The sequence below is a fragment of the Phyllostomus hastatus genome, unplaced genomic scaffold (assembly GCF_019186645.2).
Source record: "Phyllostomus hastatus isolate PE091 unplaced genomic scaffold, TTU_PhHast_1.1 phas_scaffold_39, whole genome shotgun sequence".
Classification (NCBI taxonomy): domain Eukaryota; kingdom Metazoa; phylum Chordata; class Mammalia; order Chiroptera; family Phyllostomidae; genus Phyllostomus; species Phyllostomus hastatus.
This window is the reverse complement of record NW_025334028.1, coordinates 26,530,228-26,546,954: the sequence shown is the minus strand read 5'-3', so window position 1 is coordinate 26,546,954 and position 16,727 is coordinate 26,530,228. Positions and strand designations below refer to the sequence as shown.

The following is a 16,727-nucleotide window of genomic DNA, read 5'->3' as shown; positions in this document are numbered from 1 at the left end:
CTTAGTTAATTACCAGTATTAATCACTGGCAGAGCACTTCATGCAAAGTCTCTTCACTATTACTGACAAGATTACAGATGGCCCACCTTTGTATCAGGTACCCACCCTTAGTCCAATAAGTAAGCCTAAACAAGAATTGTGGGTGAAATAATTATAGCTAGAAGGAGAATATGAAGATGGCAACCACCAGGGGAGACATGTGCAGTAAATAGCCCCTATTGTCATGCCTCTCTATCCTTTCCACTCACCCATATTTCATGCATCCTTCAAACAAGAGCTCTTATCTTTATTTCCTTCAGGGAACTCTCTCAACTAGTCCAGATCACATAACGGTACAGTGGCAAGAATGAGGGTTGCCATTGTACAAATCTCACAGACATTGAAGAACTCATACCTATTAGCTGGGGGATTCTTAAACTTAAGTGCATATAAAAACCACCTAGAAAGTGGATTGAAACGCAAATTAAACCAAATATCTGATTATAATCCAACAGGTCTGGGTTGGGCCTGGGAATTAGCACTTCTGACAAACGTCTGGGGCTGCTGATGCTGTTTGTCCATAGAACACACTTTGAGTACAATGGCTTAACACCACTCATCATCTGCTGCATGGGTTCGGACAAGGTAGTCTTTGAGTGTACAATGGGGATGCTACTACTACTATCATTGAACTCTCAGGCAATTCATATGGATCAAAATACATTCCTTGTATGGTATATACTGGCAATAAAAATTAATTGGTACATCTTCCCTTTCTGTTATTGGTTCTTCTTTAAAATTAACAACACATATGAATTTAGATGGTGGTATGTTGTAGCTCTCTTTCTTGTGTTCTTGGCAATTAGATTCTAAGTCACTCAAGAGTGGTGGCACAGCCCTCAGCACTCTGTATACAGTATTCACCTCTGGCCCATGGAGAGGCATTGAGGTGACAAGGGTTAAGGGCAGAAGCATGGCACCAGAGGACCTCGGTTTGAATCGTAGCTCTGCAACTCAGCATCTGGGTGACCTTAGGCAAATCATTTAGTCTCTTTCTTCCTCTGTAAATTGAGAGTAAAAATATTAGCTTCCTCAGAGGTTTTTTTGTATTAAATGAGGCAATATATGCAAAATACTTAGAAAACTGCTTTACACATCGTAAGAGCTCCATAGGTGTTATTGTTTTGAATTCATTTTTGCAATTTCTCCCAGTGGAAAGATGAAACATTTAAAAAAGTGAATAAAAACTGAATGTTAATATAGTATAAATGCATGACTAAAACATATCTATTTTTTATTTAGAAGTCTTACAAAGTAAAGTTTGGGTTTCAAATTGTTCTCAGTTCTTGGTTCACAGATAATAGCTCACATATATGTAACTTTACAATTTAAATGCTAACATTGCCACATATTTAATGAGAGCCATAAATTTTTAAATCTTCAAATTTATGTTAGCTGAATGTATCAAAGATGAGCTGATCATCCATCCTTCACACATGGAACATAGCTACTTTGTTAAACACCTTCCCTGAACACAAGCTTTTTACAAATTATACTAAGTGGCCTTGGCGGTATGGCCAAGAAAGAAAACTGGTGTGCAAGTTGTGAATTATTAAATGGGCTATTATATAAACATAGTGAGTGGAACATTAAAATACACACATCACAATTCCATGTCCTTCATTGCGTTATCACTGTTTACTTGTTTCTCCTCCCTGCTAAATGTAACTTATGTGATCATAAGCATTTACATTTTCTATAAGCCAGAAAGAGTGTGGATGCAACTATATAAAGGGTACAGTATTTAGAGTCAGATTGCTATGGATTTGCGCCAGATCTTCACACAAGCTATGTGAAAGTAGAAAAGTTCAAAGAGTGGAAATAAAACAAAGCTTGTGGGTGGTATCACTTACCATGAAGTGTCATGGTAAAGATGACATTTGATAATATAGGTAAAAAGCACTTGGCTCAAAGGATATTCAATTAATAGTACTTACTATTCTTCTTATATTTTTGGCACCTACCATGGTGAGTAATACAGTGTAGGCACTTGAAAATGTTTCTTGAAATAATCAGTGTAGTATAAATTCAGCAGCTTGGTAGTTCTTCATTAATTCCAGATCACAAATCATCATGTTCAACAGCACCAAGTCACAAAGTCACATTTTTCCTAGAAAATTATGACAATTGCAGGTCACTTCACTTCATTAAGTAAATAATCGAATTACTCTGTAGGTTAGTTCAACCCAAAGACTCAGCCATATGAGATAAGAAATTTTAACTATACACTTTTGCCTCTCCCAAAATATCTCTCCTATTCTGTTTTGCTTTTCTCCATGGAAGGCAATAATAGTTACTTTATTGAAAAAGGATAACCCCCCCTCTAAAAGCAACAGCCTGGGCTGTAATGAGCATAATTATTGCTTGTAAGTCGGTAAGAAAGTGCTTTAAAATGTTTCCCGGCCTCAGATTTCACACTGGTCTAATAGGAACGATAATCCTAAACCGTGCTGTAATGAGATTTCGGTCTGCTCATCTCTTTCCTGACTTTCTTTTCCTTCACTGTAGCTCACTGTTGAAGTCATCTTGAAAAACCTTATTCCTTCTTTTTAGATAGTCAGACATCCTTGTATGAAAGAAAGGTTTGGCTGGAACATTTTGTTAAAGGAAATTTGGATTCAAGTTTAGGATATACTGACAGATTTCTTCCAACATGTATATTGTTACTACATAGACATACTGTATATAGAGATACTAAGAGATTAGGAAGGTTTTCAGAGAACATATGATTTTGGAGAAAACATAGAGAAGATTCAGGGGAGAAATATGTTCCATTTTGGTGCTGTGATATAGGTAAAGTAAAATTAATAATAATAATAATAATAATAATAGTTTTAGTTACCTCAGATATTAAATGTATGACATTTTTGCTTTTCCCCATTTTCCCATTTGTTATTTAAGTCGCTACCCAAGATCACTACTCCAGTGAGTACTAAAATACCCGGTTTTTCATCAGTAGAATTCAATTCATACAAAGGCTTAATTTTTGTTCTTCTTGTATTTGATTTTTATTCTCTTTCACATTAATGAGCCCTCCAGTCTCTGTGAAACTCTTTTTCTTGCATTTCTTCAGGTATTACCTGCTTTTGTTCCATTGTATTGTAAGCACACCTGTCAAAATTCGCTGGGAGGCACTGCAGTGTAATGGTTAAAAGGAGGGCTCTGTAGCCAGGTCGCCTGGACTTGAATCCTGACTCTGCACTTGCTAGCTTTCTGCCATTGGGCTGGTTCCAAAAAGGCCCCTTAATAGGCCTTTGTGTTTAGAATATATATTAAGATCAAAATCTTAAATTTAAACTTAGATCTAGTTACCAAATCTATACAAAACTTTCACACATACTTAGTTGAAACTTACAAACCAAATGCTTAATGTCTAATTAATTGGGAGGCTTGGCTCTATGTACCAGATATACTCCTTTGATAAACTTAATTAGGGAGGTCATTTGCGTGTTTGTAAATGACCACGCCCAGAGTCAGCTATGCTGCGCTTCAGGCTAGGTCCTGAGTTGTTCCACCAGTTCAGAGGGATCATAAGGACCAGATTCTTTCTATTTGGCAGCTGTCACTCAGATTTCTTATGTGCTTCCCCATAGTGACAAGTTTGCTGCCAGTGGTAGTCAGGCCTATCCACAAGGCTTGGGGATGTGGGGAGTGGTCAAGAGAGGTCAGGGAGTAAAGAAAGAAGTTACTGAATTCCTGAGAAGGGACTCCTTTCTCAAATCTCCCAGCAAGCCTCTCTTATTCTCTCATTTGTCCACAGTGCCTTAGTCCTCCTCATCCCAAAAAAGGGAATGAAATTTGCTTGATTAGTTAGTCTAATAAGCTTGGGGAGGTATAATGGGACATAGGAAAATAATTACTACTATGATAAACTTCTTCTTTTAAGATTTTATTTATTTATTTTTAGAGAGGGAAAGGAGGGAGTGAGAAAGAGAGAGAGAGAGAGAGAGAGAGAGAAAGAGAGAAAGGAACATCAATATGTGGTTGCTGGGGGCCATGGCCTGCAACCCAGGCATGTGCCCTGACTGGGAATTGAACCTGCGATGCTTTGGTTTGCAGCCCACGCTCAATCCACTGAGCTATGCCAGCCAGGGCCCATGATAAATTTCTTCATGTGTAATGGTAAAAATGTTTGAGGAAACTAGATGATTTAGTGGTTAATAAAATATATTTTGTTATTATGGGACTTCATAAACATGTAATTCAAGTCCTGTGTTAGGAAAGTCTTGGCAGTCATGTAGGAGACATTGCCATTTCAGTTATCCTTTCTATACGACCTGAGATGAGATGATGTTCATCTCTGGACTACAGGGGACATAGAACAAATTATTTATTAATTATCATGCTATGTGCAACCAGTAAAAATTATAGCCAACCTAAAAACAATATCAACAAAACAAAGATTATATTAGTATTTGCTGTCTGAATATCCATTTTGTTATACATACAACTGTACTGTAAGTAACTACATAACACACACTTCCTTCTTTTTTTCTGCCTCAACTAGAAGAAATACTTCACACAATCATTCAAATTAGAAGACAAGTAAAACTTAGAGTGGAAAATCAAATGAATTCTATTGAGGGTATATTTATGGTCACATCACGAAAAACACAATTATGTCTTAGTAGTCTAGGAATTAATATTAGCAGATTGAATATAAATGGTGTTTTTCAGACAGACTTTAAGAATACCAGAAATATTATGAAAAATAAAAACTTTGTAGACCTTTAAACCCTTCCAAGATGACTGCATTGTGTTTCCAAGATAGCTTGGATTTATAAATTAATTTTACAGGTCAATGAGGTTGTCCACAATTTTTACAGAATTATTATTAACGAATGTGAGAGATGCAGCAGGCAGAACACATTTCATTTTAGTAATCTGAGGTAGACTCTTATAAGTAAAAAGTAAGTTGCAGTGAATCTTCTTATGCCAACAGAAAAGAAAATTGATAGAACTACAAATAAAGAGTAATGATAATTAATGTTACTTTATTCCCAGGAAATATCCAAACAAGTCATGAATGAAATTGTTATGTACAGTCATGTTTAGTATCTACATTAACCACCTGGAAATGGGAGCAAATAGTATGTTAATAAAAATTGCAGATGATACTGAATTGAAGGGTTCTGCTAACATGCATGATGAAAGGTGAATAAATAATTTTGAAAGAGTATAGATGAGCAAAAATGACCTTTTACTTAAAAAAATCAGGTGAATACAATGGGTATAAATAGTTTTTTAAATGGCCATTCTATAAAAGGAAGATAATGCATAAATAATGTGTAGAAAGACTTTAACACCTATGTACAGAAGAATTTAGAAATAATTAATGTAAGGGCATAATGGAGTCAAGAACTAACACAGTATTTGAGGACTAGCTATGTTAAAGTTTCTCTTTACAATGAAAGGGAAAAATGATTACACTAAGCAGTTCTGATGAGACCAACATTTAAATACTGAAAACAATTTGGTATTTATCAATGCACTCAAATATTTTTTTAAAAAAACAAGATTAAATACATCTGAAATGAGATGGACAAAAAAATGATTTAATGATTATCCTGATTAACTTTTAGGGAAAAATTGCAGTATTTAGTCTTATAGTCTGTAAACTCAAGAAAAGGAACATGAGGGAGAGTTTGCATTAACTTTCTTCACTAAGGAATAGTAAAGTAGAGCTTTATTCATTCCACTTGCAAGGCATTCCTTTGAATAATCCAGATTAGGGTTATCTGGTGTTTCATTAAAACAACTTTGATACCTCTGATACAAGGATAAATAAGTAGTAATATTGTTATACAACTATTTACTACATAATCATTCACTCTATCCCAGGGGTTCCCTGAGAAAAGGAGGGAGATGAAAGGAGTATCAGTTACAATAGCAATGACTGCTGGGTAGTCATATAGTTGTCCAGCAGCAGTCCTGGCAACACTACCTTGGCAACAAGAGTAGATGGAGGTTTCCTCACTGATTTTTAGTTGTGGCTACAAAACCATTGCAGCTGGGGTGACCCTCTGACTAAAGCTGTGAAGAAACAGTAGCATTTTGTTTTATCACTTCATTCTTTAAAAAGCTTGTATGCTTATTTTATTTAGCATATTTTAATTATTCTAAAAAGTAAAATATCTTATTTGTGAAGTATTTAGTTTTTGGTAGGCTTTGTTTTATTCCTGAGAAATAGAAGCATCAAATGATATCAAACAAGTCTGTGCAATAGTTATACAAGCAAGGGTCTTGTCCTATACAGGGTGTGGCAAAAGTAGGCTTATAATTGTTCATATGGAAAATAATACAATAATTAATAAATAATAATACAAGAATAAATTCTGTTTCATCTATTTACAACAGTAAACCTACTTTTGCTCCCACCTTAAGACCCAGAAAAATTGAGAAATGTGTCCGAAGTCATAGGAAAGTTGACAGAACCCCACCTAACTCCATTCCAAATCCGCACTTTTCCTGTGATCATCTTGCCATCTTCACATCTCTGTTCTCACCCTTACAGTTGTGTACGGCCTTTTTTTATTTGTCTGTGAGAAGGTAAAATGAGTGTCATTATCTTTAAAAGCCAGGCTCAGGAGCCATGTTGTTCCTGGTGTGACTCTTGTCAGTTGAGTGAACTTGAGTGATTTATTTAGCCCTACAGTGCCTCAGTTTCTTCATCTCTAAACTGAGTATAAGACAGCTCCTATACATAGGGTGGTTTTGAAGATTAAATGAGTTAATACATATAGTAAATATAATAGCACCTGCCTTGTTATAAGTACTCTATACCTCATTGCAGTACTCCATACTTGTTAGCTGAGATTATTGATTTATGTACCTCTCTTTCATATAGACTGTGAACTTCTCAGAGACAGTTATAATAGCTCATTCACCTTCTTGTATCCTCCACCTATCCTAGGGTCTTACAAATACCAGCAACTTTCAAGGTAGCAGTACGAAAGTAGAATTATATCAATAGTGAGTAAGTGTATGTGGGGAGGGGGTCAGAGGAGTAGAGAACAGAAAGCCCTAGAAATGACATCAATATATATTTGCTATGAATTCCTTTTTCCTCGAGTAAGGGGACGAAAAACTCCAGCAATCCATAATTGCACTCGTCTACCTGGGAAGCTACAATATATGTTTCAGAACAAATTTTCCCTTGTAAAAGGTATTGAACAGATAGTGAATCTCTCAAGAGCTAAGAAGGCCTGCTAGGGTGTCGGGAGCTGCTCACCATCAGCTACTGCTAATCCCTGTTTCCTTAGCTCAGAGCTGCCAATTCTGCTTTTGCATGCTGTGCCTGGATCCTCCATCCAGAATTGGTGTCTGCTATATGCAATGGTGAAACATTTCCATGAGGAGGATATGCTTCAGTGATTAAGGTGGATCAATACTCTAATATTCTCTGCTCTCCTGCTTGCAGTTCTGACCCTCTCTATTTTAATATACTCTGTGATTTCTGCTTACTTGTCCAGAATTTCAAACTGCCCCACTTCTTAATTGCTCCAGAATGCCCCATATCTTAGTTTTTTGTGTCCTGTTGTCTGTCTTCTTGTCTTGTGGCTGACTCCTGGCCATACTGACAAAGGTAAGTACCTTTGCCTTGCTTCATGCCTAGTGGAATTTCTTAGTTGTAATGCTGTGTCCAGCCCAGCAACACTGATGACCAGCCTCACTGTAAGGAAACAAATTTGAACCTCTTCTCAAGCAATGGATCCTTCCCACAAAAGCCATTCTTACAGGAGAAGCTGTGTAGGATAATAGATGATAGTTAACAGTATGGAAATCAGGACCAGATGGACCTGATCCAGAGTCCTAGCTTTAGCACCTTCTTCTCTATGACTTTGGGCAAAATACTTACCTGTCTACACCTGAGTTTCCTCATCTAAATAATGAGGTACATATGAATCTTACCTTGTAGGATTGTTAAATTTGAATATTTAATTAAGTAAAGTATGAAGTAAGTTATATTAATATTTTCATTATTAAAAATAGATTACCAAGTGACTGGTTCAAAGATGAACCACGACTGAATACAATGCTAAAAAAATTAAAATCATCATTATTAAAATTTTTTAATTTATTTTTTCATTACCATTTATCCTCTTATACCCCACTCCCACACTGTTGTCTATTTTAAAGTATTTTAATTTAGAACTAGAAATGACCTTAAATATCCATTTTCTGTACTAGATGAGGAAATTGTGAACCAGAGAATAAGATTCATAGTTCCGACACTAATGAAAGAAACAATCTCCACTTCCATATCCCAAATAAAGATATTTAGCCTAATTTCACAACTGTAGTTTTGAATACCTTCATTCAGTTTATTGGCATCTTCAGTCAGTCATCCATCCACCCGTTTATCTATCTATCCCTCCAGGAAATACTTGCTGTAGAGTGCCTGCTGTGTGTTAGTCTCCCTCCTGAGTCCCAGGGAATTGGCAGTCATGGTGGTGCTTACCTTCGTGGTGCTTTCATTCTACTTCCTTCTTTTGCCTCTCATATCACTCTGACTTCTGTTTCTATCACTCAAAAATGCATGAATGTCCTTTCTACATATTAAAAGTAACCTGTTCAGAAACACATAAGGAACATTTGCTGTTGCTATGTCTTTCTAAATGGGTTATTTTTAAACAGCAAATTTTGTGGAAACAAACTTTCATTGATAGAACTGGATCTCACAGATAAACCATTTTTATCAAAACATCACTTAGAAGCCTTTAGGTGAACATTTTCTTCATGTAAACAAATTATCTTTTTCTTCTGTTTCCTGTATTGCCTTTCACATCCTCTCCCCTTAGCACAGTAAAGTATACACTAGAACTTTGAACAAATGTAGAAACCTGAAAAAAATTGTGTTTCTTTTAATGCATCATAATCCTTTCAATAGCAGTAGCTGCTTTTTATGCCATTTTTGTACTCTTAGCATTTGGTAGGTTCTCAATAAATGTATTCATAGCAACAATAAAGTCTCAATGAATAGTTAGAAGCTCTTCTGGAAAATGGTTAATCAATGACTATTGTTAACAGCTGAAACACCTTTGCTTTTGGTCTAAACTTAGTCTGAGATCAGTTAGCAGGTGGGGTAAGTACTGTCTAACTGCCAGCTAATAGTAACCAGTGCAATTAAAGAGGAGTAGTCCCTTTTGGCATTTACACCACAGAGTGTCCCATTTGTGACTATGCTGTGCTTGCTCAAAGAGCTTTTTGGCATCTTGGAAGATGAAAATATTCAAGGATAAAAGGAATCAGGTGGAAATTTTAGCTATGCGGAAGCCTTTCACAAGAGAATTGTTGAAGTGTTGGAGAGATGCAAGTTGCCTGAATCTCTCCCGAGTTTTGTTTGGTGCAGGCAGACCTCGGAGATATGGCAGGTTCCGTTACAGACTTGAATAAAGTGAGTCATAATCCTTTTAGTGGTGGAGGGTCTTGTCTTCAATTTGTAAAAAATGCAACATCTGTGAAGCACAATAAAGCAAAACACAGTAACAAGAGGTATGCCTGTATTGTACTGAGTGATGAAAAGGTTTCCCCTTTTCTCACAGGATAAAATGTATTTATCTATTCTATGCCATTGTTTGTTAAACAAACATCCCACAGGTGTTCTTGGCCTGGCAAAGAAGAATCAATTTAGAATTAGATGCTTCTCTTAAACCTCAGCAGAATATTCAGGTACCTGCCTTTTCTCAGCTTCATCTATCCAGTAAATCTTCCCAGTTGTTCAAGCCCAAAATGTTGGCATTATCCTAGATTTTTTCTTATAGTCCATGTCTACCTACCTCATCAGATCCTGATGATCGATCCTACCCTCAAAATAGCATTCGTGGGATCTCATCACCACCACTGCTTCCACCTTAGACCATTAATCTGCATCAATTCAATAGCTCTGGAAACAGTTCCCCCAATGTGTTCATGCCTTCTTCACTCTATTCTCAACAAAGGGGCCACAGTGATTCTATTATAAGGGAGATATTTCATTCCATTCATGACATAAAATCCATTAATTGTTTTTCCTCTTTCTTGGAGTAAATGTGCAAATAGCCAATAGGTCCTTACATGAACTGGCCCACCGTCCCACTGGGACTTCATATTCTCTCTCTATATATATATTTAATACACATAAATATACATATATTTATATGTGTGTATATATAATTTATATATTTATTGTTATATATACTTATATATATAATTTGGTTTTTATTGTTATTCTATTACAGTTGCCCCCATTTTCCCCTTTGCCTTCCTCTGCTCAGCCTACCCCCTGCTCCCATAGTCAGTCCCCACCCTGTTGCCTATATCCATGGGTCATTCATACATTTTCTTTGACTAATTCCTTCCCCTTCTTTCCACCATTATCCCCCTCCCCCTCCCACTAGTTGCTGTCAATCTGTTCCATGTTTCCATGTCTCTGGTTCTATTTTTTCATTATTTTGTCCATTAGATTCCTCACATGTGAGATCATATGGTAATTGTCTTTCACCAACTGGCTTATTTCACTTCTTTGCTATTTCTTCAACACATACTAGGTACACTGCTATGTTAGGAACATTGCATCTGCCTATAGCTCTCCTCACTCAACATCTGTAAAGGGTCACTCTCTCACCTTCTTTGGTCTTTACTCAGATATAATCATCTCAGTGAGGCCTTTCCTAGTAATACTATCAAACTTGCAATCCACCACATGTACTTTCCATCTCCCTTCCTGTGCCTTGTTATTCTTCTTTGCATGTATTACTAATACACTATGTGCAATGCTTGTTGCTTATTATCTGACCCTTTGGTGAAAATGTAAAGAACTATGAAGATTGGATGCCCACTTGTCTTGTCCATTGCTTTAAACCTAGCACCTGAAACATAAAAGATACTCCAAATATTTGTAAAAAAAATAAAAGAATAACTAACTTTATAGGAGGGGTGTAGTAGGTTAGTTACATTGATATCTCATTCATTCCTGGCTTCCTGATATCACTTTTGTGGCTGGTTTTGTTTTTCAACAATATCTCCACTATTATGTATTCTTCTGTAATATAACTTTGCCACTCTCCTACAAATAGGTAGAGGTGGACCCATAACTGTTTCAACTAATACAGGATCAGGATAAAACCAAGGATCTGCTGATATAACCCTTTGTTAAGACCTCAGAAAGATTAACAGGAATATTTTATAGACCCTTTAAAAAGATAAAAATCTCTCTAAAGACTTAAGGACCACCCAGATGGTTTCTGTTAGAAATTAGGACACATAACAATCTTGAAGACATTGCTCCATATTAGCCTCACACTGAACCTCTTTAGTTCACAGATCCACAGAATCAGAGAGAACTAGAGGAATGCTAGTTTAGGAGCTGTATTCAAGGAACTGTATCAAAAAAGCCTTATCCACAATTGGACCTGATTTAGATAATAAGCTACTAGACTACAAGTTGATGCCATAGTAAAGATTTTGAGGGAAGAGATGAATGTATTTTTCATGTAGGGAGAATGTGAATTGATGTGGCTAAAATGAATTACAGCAGGTTGTATTTTTCTAAGATGACTGCAGCAATATCTCCTGTCCCACATAATCATCTACAATGTAGTCTTGACACATTTCCTGCCAAGAGATAAAGGCTAATTCCTCTCCCTTTGTATCTGGGAAGGCTTGTGATTGCCTTGACTGATAAAGTATGCTGTGTGGCTTGCAAGGCTGTGTCATAAAAGACAATGCAGCTTCCGCCTTGGGGGCCCTGGAGTTGAAAGCCTGAAGCAGCATGTAAGAGTATGACTGACTACCTTTCAGCTGCCATACTGGGAGGAAGCCAAACCACATGGGGAGGTCACACACAGGCTCCCATTCAGCACTCCTAGTCTTTGAGTCACCTCAGCCCAGGTCCCAGACATGTCAGTAAATGAGTCTTCAGATGTTTCTAGCCCCCAACTGCCAAGTCATGCCCAGGCTTCAAGTCTTCCCAGAGGTAGTGGAATAGAGATGGGTCACTAAATTCTATCTAAACTCCTGACCCACAGAATCTGTGAGAAACATGAAATGGTTGCTTTAAGCTACTATGTCTGGGGATTTGTTGTTCTGCCACAATAGTACCTGAAACAAATCTCTTTGCAATATGGCTTTGTAGCAACTCTGTTAATACGTGGAGTCTGTCTTCTGTCTCTTGAATCTGGGCCAAGAATGAGGCAGAAGTGAAGGCATTCCTGTTCTGAGTGTAGGCCTAACAAGGCCTCTGTACTTCTACCCCTGGAATCCTGCCTCGATCTTAAGCTTGGGCTAATCTGATGGAAGATCAGTGACTGAGACCAGTTTACAGCTAATCGGTCATGTTATAGAACCCAGCCTAGATTACCAGAGCTACCAACTTGACCTTCAGCTGAGCACAGGTACAAAGTGATCCTAGCTAAGACCAGAAAAACCACCTGGCTGATTGTAGAATCCTGAGAAATAATATATGCTTGTTATTTTAGGCCACTAACTTACATCTTTATTTTTGGTAGGGTAGGGTGGGCAGGGTTTAACTAAATGGTGCAAGAGGAGAAATACCTTCCAGGTAATTGAATTTATGCATATTTTTGAGTGGGAAAAACTATGGGTGAAATGTTGGAAATAAGAATCACAGTCTATTTGTGGTCTACAAGTTAGCCTGTCTTTCCATACCTGTGCCATCAAGTCATGGGCCAAGAGGACATGCAGGAAGGACTATTTCCTCTACACCACTTATAAATTGGATAAAATACTTTTTCTTCTTTTAATTTTTCTATTCTACTCCTTGCATCAAACCCAATGAACATACCTTGGCTGACTTTATAACAGCTACTTCCTCTGCAGGATCAGACTTAACACATATAATGACATAAAGTGCTATATACACAAACAGTGTTACCATGCTCCCAAGCCTGGAAAGAGGGGGAAAAAGAATAACTTTTAAAGTGTAGCTAAGGAATTCAAGTTTTATCGAAGCCAAATTGGAATATGGAAAAAGAATTTTTAAAATTCTAAATTTAGGTGCAATGGTTTTTATGTGCTTAGAATCTGGCAAACCAGTTTCTTTCCTGCCCTACTTTAGAAAGGTTGCATATGAAAGGGAAAGAAAGTTTTGTTTAGTTATAGATGAACATTTTATGGTCTCCTCTCACCCCCCAAATAATAATAATACCTATATTTTTATTCATCCAAATCTCAGGAAGAAGAATTAAATTTATCATTTTATGAGCATCTATTTTTATATTATGATACATTGCTTTCCTTGAAAGACTAAACATGCAAGTTTTTACACAGAAATAATCAACTTCATAATGTAAGAAGGTGTCCTTTACAGAACACAAACTTTGTCTCCCTTGGGATAAAAATGATGTGATGAGGAAAGTTAAGTTTGTGTGTTTTATGACATAATAAAAGTAAGAATGATACAATATAAGGGAACTAATTTGACAAGAGCATGAACACTAAGAATTTGAAATGGGTGTTTTTATGTTTCTTTGAAATGATATTTTATGGGTGACTTTATAGGTATACAAGTAAACTGCAATCATATTGTCTTGTTGCTAAACGCAATCTAGTTGGTTTAGCCTATAGTCAACTAAGTCTCAACTTATTACTAGGCATAGAACATGAGGTTAGGAAGGAATTTATAACCTAGTATGTGTGACTGTATGTTTTCTGGTTCTATTTCCTGAGCTCGTGCCTTCTGGAGGAGAAGGTTAAGATAGAGATAGAAGGAAATTATTGGACTTGAATTAGTTTTGTTAAATTCTATAGTTTCCCCTAGAACACTCGGGAGGAGATAGTTGGTCTGGGACTCAGTTAGATGACTGCTGCGGATATTTACTTGTCATAAAGTGCAAGAGTTTTCCCTAAAAGGCTGCAGAAAGTGTGGAGACGAAGGAACCACAAGGAGCTCCAATGTTTTACAGGCAGAGAAGGAGGACCTGAAAGAGGTGACAGAGTATAACAAGGATGAATTTGTCAAAAGAGGACAATGCCAGAGAAACTGATGACATTTGAGACAAGGCCACAGGATTCGACGACAGGAAACTGTTATAAGGACATTAGCAAAAATAGTTCTGCTGGGATGTTAGGGGCAGTAGTCAATTTTCAGAGGTTTCAGTTGTGAATGTTGTAAAGGAAACATAGTCATGAGTGTAAAACATACTTGTTAGGAATGTTTTTCTGGAAGGAAAAAGGAAGAATAAGTAGAAGTAGATCAAAATCAGTAGTGAGAGAAAAATGAGGGATCAGTTGAAGAACCGAAAAATTGATAAACTGGATATTGGGACTTTGTCCACTTTGTTCTTACCACAGCTTTATCAATGTTCCATTCACAGCCTCATACAAACCAGTGGTAGGAATGTCCATCAGAATAAAGACAATAAAAGGATTCCTGAAATATGTCACTTAAGTGCTCTGCCCAGGGGTTCCCCATCACTATGTAAAACATCCTTATCTTAGGCCCTGGCTGGTGTAGCTCAGTGGATTGAGTGCGGGCTGTGAACCAAAGTGTTGCAGGTTTGATTCCCAGCCAGGGCACAGGCCTGGGTTGCAGGCCATGGCCACCAGCAACCTCACACTGATGTTTCTCTCTCTCTCTCTCTTTCTCCCTCCCTTCCCTCTCTAAAAATAAATAAATAAAATCTTAAAAAAAAAGATTAAAACAAATTTATCTTGTTTCAATACCAGTTTTGCCCTGGGTCCAACTGGGTGACCTATAATAGACTTATATGTATGTTTCCTGTCCCTTCTTTAAACTCCCCACCTGTCCTCAAGAGCTGCTTCAGTTATAGAGCTCTGTGGTGTTCTATGTTCTTCCCAGCTCTCCCCCACCCTCTCATCTCTGTCCTTTAAACCGAGAATCATTTATCTCCCACTCTCCACTTACAACCTTGTTTCATAAAAGTTTCATAAATGAGGAGGACTCATTTACTTCTCTAGTTGAAGATCTCAGGTTAACTGAGTTTATTCTATATACCAGATGTATATGAATCCCTGTCTGCTTTCTGGTGAATGACGTCACCTTCACCACCAAGAGTTCTTGCTTTGTTTTAGCCAACAAAGGTCATTAGTACATCCAGAGATTATATTTGTAAATGTTCCTATGTCTTCTCAGTTCTCAGATTAGAATTCTTTTGCCCCCCTCTCTCTCATTTTTTTAAAAAATAGAGCTGCATTACTAATAGATTAATTAATTATGACAACTTTGCTGGATGACAAGAATTAGTTATCTTTCTGGCAAACAGTAGGACATGGACAGGAGGGACAAAAGGCAGGAAGTTGGCAGCAGGTCTCCAGAGCAACAAGTGGGAAGGAGCCAGATGTCACATTTCTCTAGACTTTTGACTGATGTACATACACTCCAAACAATTTCCCTGCAACTGGTTTGCCAAGGGTAAGTCATCAGAAACTAAGCCTTGCCTAATCAGTTCTGAGCCTCTCTATAATAGGACTCTTATTCTCAAAATTTTAATACAATTTAAAGTTACTGTTTACCTTAGTCTCAAGGTTGGCTTCTCCATATTTTTTATGAAAATATTCTAATTCTACTAAAGAATTGCATTTGATTCTATGACATTCTGGCCTATTTGTTTCTGTGTGTTTTTATCAATAAAGTTCAAAAAAATTTTAGTTGTTGTTATTCTTTTTTCTCATACAATTAGAATGGCAAATACTTTTCTGAATTTTTAAAAATGTTTTACTCATCATACATTTGAAAAAGTCTCTAAATTTCTACACATCTTGCAATCAGTTCTTTAACCACATGAATCCCCAGACCCTCTTTGCTCTCACTTGTTTAAATTTTGAAATTTTAAATCAGATTTGTTTTATTGAGCACTGGAGTAAATGCCATCATTTTAACAGAAGCTTCTGAGACATATAATTGTGTCTGAATTAAACCGGGAAAATTGTCTGTGTTGACTGAAAGAAGAAACTTGGAAAAGGCTAAAGTTTGGAAAGACTTCTGAATAATTAAGAAGAATGACTGCTAAGCTAAGTACCATGTTCTTACTCGTCTATTCTATAGGAATTGAGAGTGGGAAACAGATGGAAATTGAGGTATAGACTCAATATCGCTGGGAATGTCAGATCAGAAATTATTTTTGGAAGTGTAGAAGAAGCTTTGTGTGACGGAGGAGCTGAAGAGGTGGGATTCAAAGCCTGGGTGGTAAGAGACAAAGAATGAAAAATCAAGTCTCAGGTAGTAAATGGGGCTTATCTGCTTTGTAGGGAGCTATTGATATTTCTCTAAGTACTGATTACACATATTTTCAAATTCCAAAGCTTTTGAATTTTTAAATTTAAGCGCAAATCCAGGTGATTTATATATACTTTGTAGCAAATGCAGGGAATTTTTATCTGATTTCCTTCACTTGTGCTTTTCATCCCTTCCACTCTGGTGTTCTAGAGGTACGACATTTATCTAGACTTAATTCTCATGTGGATTTTTAGCTTCTAGAGATCACAAAGCAGATGCAACAGCTACATGGGTAGAGCAAAATTATAAAAGGATTTACCAGATTTGAGGAGTAGAGGGAGAGCTTGAACTCAGAAAAGCTGCTGTGCATGCGTGCTTGACAGGACTTGCAGGGCTCATTCAGCCTGAGGGAGAAACAAAGGGCTGGCAGGTGAAAGAGAGCAGCAAACACTGTCAGGCCAGGTGTTCTGCATTAAAACTCAGCTGTACCAGGGATCGCAGATGGCTTGAA

The 16,727-nt window shown here is 37.0% G+C and overlaps 1 long non-coding RNA gene across 1 annotated transcript in view; it reads right to left on the bottom strand.

Annotated features, from left to right (window-relative positions):
• Positions 1-16,727, bottom strand: part of LOC123806954 — a 111,075-nt gene that overhangs the window by 42,896 nt on the left and 51,452 nt on the right. Inside the window, exon 2 of the long non-coding RNA XR_006783551.1 lies at positions 2,004-2,149. This is a non-coding gene — a long non-coding RNA (uncharacterized LOC123806954). The remainder of the gene's footprint in view (positions 1-2,003; positions 2,150-16,727) is intronic.